Raw genomic sequence first — 6,687 nt, forward strand, 5'->3', positions numbered from 1 at the left:
AGGTGTGCACACGGGTGTTCACTGTTCGTAGACATAAACTACACCTTTCTTAGCTGCTACTTCAAAGCACATTGTGCGCTGTCTGTCCTGCGTGCTGCACAACAACTTTCAATATTTAGTATTTACTGCTGTTCACACTCAGCTAGATTAACGTGATGGTGTTGTGTTTAGTATGTTGCTTTGTTTTTGTTTGGTTTTTTTTGCTTGTCTTCTCTTCTTTTCTCTCAACAGGTGATCCAGGAGATTTTTTTTTTTTTTCTTTCTCTTTATAAGTGCCCTTTCTCACTGTCCCTTTTCCTTCTGTTTTTCTTTTCCTTCCTCTCTTTCTTTCTCCCTTTCCTATCCCCCAGTCATGTCTGTCCCATCTGTAACAACTGAAAATAAAATAAATAATAACAACAAAGTTTGATCAAATGGACCAATACGGCAATGCCCTGATGATCCATTTGGCAAAATAAATCCATTTGGTATCCTTGTTGGTCTTCAGACAACAATTCTGACGGCTTAAGAACCAAATGGGACAGACACAAAAAAAAAAAAAAAAAAAAAAAAAAAAAAAAAAAAAAAGAAAAAGTGTTTCCTATCACGTCCGTCTGAATCATGCCATCTGTTTTTCTCAGTATAGCCATAATTGTCATTACTCTTATCGTCAGGTGGACCTTCCCAGAAAAACCTGGACACCTCTCCCCCTCCTGACCACAACCATTTCTTTTTGTCTGAGGAACTCCTTATCAGTCCTATCCAGATCTTTTCAGTTGTGCCACCGGAGAGCTCCTGAAGTTTGCGGATGTCGTGTTCATTATTAACAGGGGCCAGGTCTGTATAGTGCTCGCAACAGTAATCTAAAGCGTCCTTCCAGCTGTTGTCCTCCTCAATGTAAACATACTTGGTAAAAGTTCCAGCCAAGCTCAGCAGGAGCAGGATGTAGGGAAAAATTGGATTCATTGCTGTCTTGCTTCAAAGAGTTCTCAAGAGCAACAAAGATACAGAGAGGTTTGATGATATCTGCTGGAGCTATGACGTTTTATGTTTGTCTGTCAAAAAGTATTTGCATAGGGCAGTACTTTCATTCGGTGAATCAGTCAGCTTCCAGTACAGCTGTTGCACAGTTGCTGTTTCCTTTTACCTCATTACCATTTTTTTTAAATAACACATATTTTCTTTTGAAATCAGCTGCCTGAAAAAATGATGAAAACAGTTCATTGTTCTCTACAGTGCCGCAGGTATAAAAAGTTCCAGTCAAAACTGCAGGCAAACAAGTATGTAAATGTGTGCACATAATATTAGGAAATAAAGATTACTTGATGATTAAACTTAAATTAAAAGTTTAGCCTAATTGTTTCTTCAAGAAATTTTACTTTAAGTAAATTTTTAGATTCAGGTCATTTTTCTTGCTTATCTGCTTAATATGGAAATGAATGCCAAATGACCTATGGCATCGCCTGCAGTTACAAAAGACTCTAAGCAAAGTAAATTACCTTCATTTATAATTACAAAAAACAAACAAACACAAAAATGACTCTTCACAAGGTTGACATGCTTTGGTGATTTTGTTGATGGTGACTTTTGGCGGAGTCCTAGAGTTAAAAACATGGTATGATGAGTGGAAACCCAGAGCAGATGTAAACAGATGTAAAGCTGAAATCTGCTGGAACAGAGCATGCTAAACAAATTATTGATTTGTTTAAAGTAAAACAACCATTTCTTCCAAACCAGGTCTCAGCAGACCAAGTGACTCAATTTCTTTTGCATGACTAGATGAGGACTTTTTTCAATGAGCCATATTTTCACAGAAACCTGATAAAAGAATTTAACAATCATATAGATATTCAAAATAACGTAAATAAATTTACAGTATATTGTCTGAACCAAGCTCATATATGAAAAAGGTTGGTTACTAGGATACTAAGGTCACTTGAACACACAAAAAAGGAAGGAAGAACTCCAGGTACTCCAGAGTCTCTGTATACAGCTCAGCAGCTACAGACACGGCACACGAATAACCAGCTTTAACAAAGTCAAAGGACAAACCTGGCTTTGTTTCTGCAGTCAGAACAATGTGCAAATAACTTAATCACAACAGAATAATGAGTCAGGTTCCCATCAAAAAACCTGATCTCCGGGGTAAGACATACATTTCTGATCTCATTAGACTGATGGATGGGAAGATAGATATGTGATAATGGGTGTTATGATTGTGCTCCTAATTCATTAAAAACAATGAAGGACACAGCTATAGAGACTGAAATAGAACATTTATAACAATAAAATACAAGAAAACAAAGTGTTATGGAACATAAATCGAAACCAAACAAAAGGAACACAGAAACACAGGACTGAAAGGAAGGAAAATATGTTCCTGAATTTATTTACCTGCACAACAAATGCGAAACCTATTTATTTCATCCATCCATCCATCCATCCATCTTCATCCGCTTTATCCGAGGCCGGGTCGCGGGGGCAGCAGCCTAAGCAGAGAAGCCCAGACCTCCCTCTCCCCAGCCACCTCCTCCAGCTTATCCGGGGGAATACCAAGGCGTTCCCAGGCCAGCCGAGAGATATAATCTCTCCAGCGTGTCCTGGGTCTGCCCTGGGCCTCCTCCCGGTGGGACATGCCCGGAACACCTCACCCAGGAGGCGCCCAGGAGGCATCCTTGTCAGATGCCCGAACCACCTCAACTGGCTCCTTTCGATGTGGAGGAGCAGCGGCTCTACTCTGAGCCCCTCCCGGATGGCCGAACTTCTCACCCTATTTATTTCATTTCCATGTAAACACAGACAAATACATTTTAAAACATCATCAGTGATTAGCATAAATGTATATATTATATAGGCACAGTGTTAATGCATAAATGAATGCAGAAAAGTGCTTAGCAATAACACTGTGCCTTAACAATAACAAGAGATTTGTTATTGGCGGGTTTTATTGTTTGTTTGTCTTTAGCTTTTTTCTTTTCTTTTTTTCAAGACACTAAAATAGCTAAAAACTAAATTAATTAAAAATAAATAAACACATGAAGAAAAATGTTTTGTTTCAACAGAAGAAAAGAATAGTACGGAGCCCCGCAAGGGACATGGGAGAAAAAAAAATTACGATGATGCGAGATCTCGCAAAACAAACTCGGGATCTCGCAAAACTTTTGCAAGATCTCGCAAAAGTTTTAGCCGCATTCGGAGGCTGCCAGCTCGAAGCCAATCGGGAGGTCGAGGCACGATGTGCCGGGAGAGCAGTGTTCCCCCCGGCTGTAGTAGGTCTCGACCTCCCGTTAGCTTCGAGATGGTGGGTGTCAGACATCTCCGAAAACGTCGGAGCACTTTTGCAAATATGTGATGTCTTGTAAACCGAGCAGATATTTGACGTTTACACAGCTACATTCACGCATCAAAATATCTTAAAAGTTTATTTTGTGACCCAGAAAGAGTAATATTACAACTAAGTAGCTGCCGCCATTGTTGGAATTCAACTTTTGCGAGATCTCGCAAAAGTTTTGTGAGATCCCGAGTTTGTTGAGAAGGGTCTGGCTGCAGCCACTGGGGAGCGCCATATTGGGACCTCCACACTAACCGGAAACACGTGACCTCCACAGTAGCCGGAAACACGTGACCTCCACAGTAACCGGAAACACGTGACCTCCACAATCGGCAGAAATACGTTCCTGCGTGCATCATCGACTGTGGAAACCTTGCAAGTGGATCGTAAAGGTTGGGACAGAGTTTTTCATGTATAAATTTGCCGTTAATAATTGTATAATTCTAGGAATCATCTAGTTTGCTTACACTGATTATGTTGGCACTTTGTTAGCGTTACAACAACTGTCATACCCCCGAGGGATCTAAACTTTAGTAATGTGTGCACTTTTGACACATCTGGTTAGCATTTAGTGGTCAGTTTCAAACGTATTTGATTTTTGCTTGTTATGAACAAATTCACTTCACTACTTTTCACTGTCAGTAACATCGATGCACATTGTTCCATTTACTGCATATTGTGCTTTATTCATGTCTCTCATTCCACCTGCAAAACATTGTAAAGTTTGTCACAAAGAGATTTATATATTTATAAATACTAATATTCTCTATTCTATGCTCTACTGCTTTTTTATTGCCCAGATTTTAGTTAGCCTTTGTTAAATTGTCTTTTATATGTCAATATATACGTATGTCCCAAATAAAAGTGTCTTGTAAATTATGTTTTTGTAAAGAATTTTCTCCCAAATCTCTCACATGCTAACTGTAACGTGTTATTTCTGCTAAAACCTGAACTTAAATGTGTATATGGTGTTTATTTGATTTTCTATTTGTTTTAGATGCACATATCAATTTGGAATTCTGCCTCCAAGCCAGAATTGCAGGAATGCACCACGTGTTGCAGAAGACTCTTTCACTGCCCTCTGTGCCCCACTTTCAGCCCTACTGTCAGGGCAAAGATTGAGGAGCAAATAAATGGACACATTAAAAATGCTTTGCCTTTCAAAGGTATGTTGGTATTAAATATACCTCATAGTTAAAGTTATAAATATGCACTTCTTTTCAGCACCTCTGCAGTCCCTTTGTTGACTTAAAAGTTGCTTTTCACATTGTACAGTTCAGTGCATTCATCAGCAAGAGAAAAAAAGTGTGTTTTCATTAAAATTTTTTTCATGTTCACCACATTTCCTGACAGCTCTTGTGATCCACACCATTTTGCTTTCATTATTGAGGATGGCTTGGATATTTTTGTTAATATGTACAATCTGATTGTTAGATAAACTGATTGCATTCTATACAACTACATTTAAATTACATGTTGGTTTTTTCTTTTTTTCTCTCTTACAGACAAAATGATATGCCGGTGCACTTTCACTGCCCTGTCTATAACATGACAATCATACAGCGTGGGGATATGGCAAGGCAAATATTGTCATGTCAGCGTTTAGGACTGCTCCCCACTGAACTCTCCGTGGAGCCCCGCCTCTCTCCCGCTGCACTCTCTGTGGAGCCACATCTCCCTCTCCATGTCTCCAGCATCTAAACCGTTTTCTGAATCTTTGGTAGAACATTCATGTGTTCTACCCTCTGTGCTAAATGAAACTGTGGCTTGTGGAAAGTCCATGGAAATGAAACGCCCTCACTGTGGTCTTAGTCTTCTTACAAAAAAAACTTCAAGGCTCACATGATGAGGAGGCATTCAAACAGATCAATAGATGTTTGCCTGGCCTGTCATCTGCAGTGTTTTTGTGTAGAGGGACTTCTTCCTCTTTGTTTTTCAGTTTGCAGAGGACATGGAGCTCTTTTTAAAAGCATGTGCTGCTGACGAGCAGGGACTATGGGTCAATGCGATGTTTGACATTTAATGGACAGATGAAGGCACTGTCTGTTTGTTTGTGTTTTTTATGTGTTGTTTGTTTTTCAGTGTACAGAATTCCAGTTAACCTTATTATAAAATGTTGTTCATTTGTTTCCATGTCCATACTAATAGTAAAAAATTTAAGTGTAAATGTAACAGCATGGTTTATACTTGTAACTTCAAAGTAAAAAGCTTATTGTTGATATTAACATTAATGTATTACCCCGTAATTAATAATATTTTTATACATTTTACGCATTAACCCTCTGGGCTCTATCCTGTCCATTTGTGGCCACTTCACTTCTTCTTTTTTGACTACTACACTGCAGTGGACCAAAAGAATGACACAGGTTTGATCTTAAGGATCTAATAGTTGTGTGTTTGTGCATGACATTGCAACGCAAATATGTATTTGCAAGATAGACTGGGAATAAATTATGACGCATCAAATATTACACAGGCTGCAGTGAATTTTTGTTGATACAGGTTATTGACCTTTGTGTTTCCCAGTCAAACTTAGCTTTGACACACATGCTAACACTTTTACTCTTGTGCATTTCATAACAAGACACCATAGCCAAAATATTAACTCTATCAAAAAAATTAAAAGCTGCAGCTGCAGCACACACAGCAACAAACACTGTTAGTAAATGTGTCCTGGAGTTTATGCAGATGCAAAAAGTGCTACTGCTGTAAGTAAGCCTAACAGCTTCCAGATCACTTATCTTTCTGGAAAGATGGTAAGAAAGGCATCACTGCTCATCTCTACAATCTCCCAGATCTTGGAATACAATGCCTTTGTCCCATGAAAATCACTTCACAGTACTGGGAGTCCACTAAAACCTACAAATGAAGAGTGATCCTGGAAGAAATAGGGTGTACACTAGTGACCTCAACAATTGCAAGACAGCCTTGTCCCCGATGCTTATATGAAAAAATAAAATAAAATACGAAGATTTATGAAACCATTAGGACTTTATCACTGTTTTATCTGAAAAGTTACTGGCTGACCTAACTGGCATTTAAAGTGTAAAAAACAGAATGTAGATAAAATTTTGGTTTTGCTGAAAAGAAGTGGTGCTAATTTAAAGTGTCGGTTTAAAGTCGGTAAAGGTAGATAAATGTTTTAATAAATATACATTTTACAGCATTTTGTGAACATACACAAAAGTGGCCATTTTTGGCAACGGACAAGCTGAGAGAGAGTTTTATAGTTTTTACTCTCCTTGAACAAAAATAATAGTGCATGATAATCAATGTGGATGTTAATCAATTAGATGTCCCAGACTCTACTATTAATAATATTGTCATTATGTACTGTACAGCAGCGGTCCCCAACCTTTTTTGCACCCCGGACCAGT

At 38.6% G+C, this 6,687-nt stretch overlaps 1 long non-coding RNA gene across 1 annotated transcript; it reads left to right on the forward strand.

Moving 5' to 3' along the window:
* Positions 1–3,493: 3,493 nt before the first annotated feature.
* LOC120436262 lies at positions 3,494–5,781 on the forward strand. The gene is made up of 3 exons (XR_005610281.1): positions 3,494–3,702; positions 4,308–4,476; positions 4,816–5,781. It is a non-coding gene; the product is annotated as an uncharacterized LOC120436262 (long non-coding RNA).
* Positions 5,782–6,687: the final 906 nt, after the last annotated feature.

This window comes from Oreochromis aureus, linkage group 23 (assembly GCF_013358895.1).
Source record: "Oreochromis aureus strain Israel breed Guangdong linkage group 23, ZZ_aureus, whole genome shotgun sequence".
In the NCBI taxonomy this organism is placed as follows: Eukaryota; Metazoa; Chordata; class Actinopteri; order Cichliformes; family Cichlidae; genus Oreochromis; species Oreochromis aureus.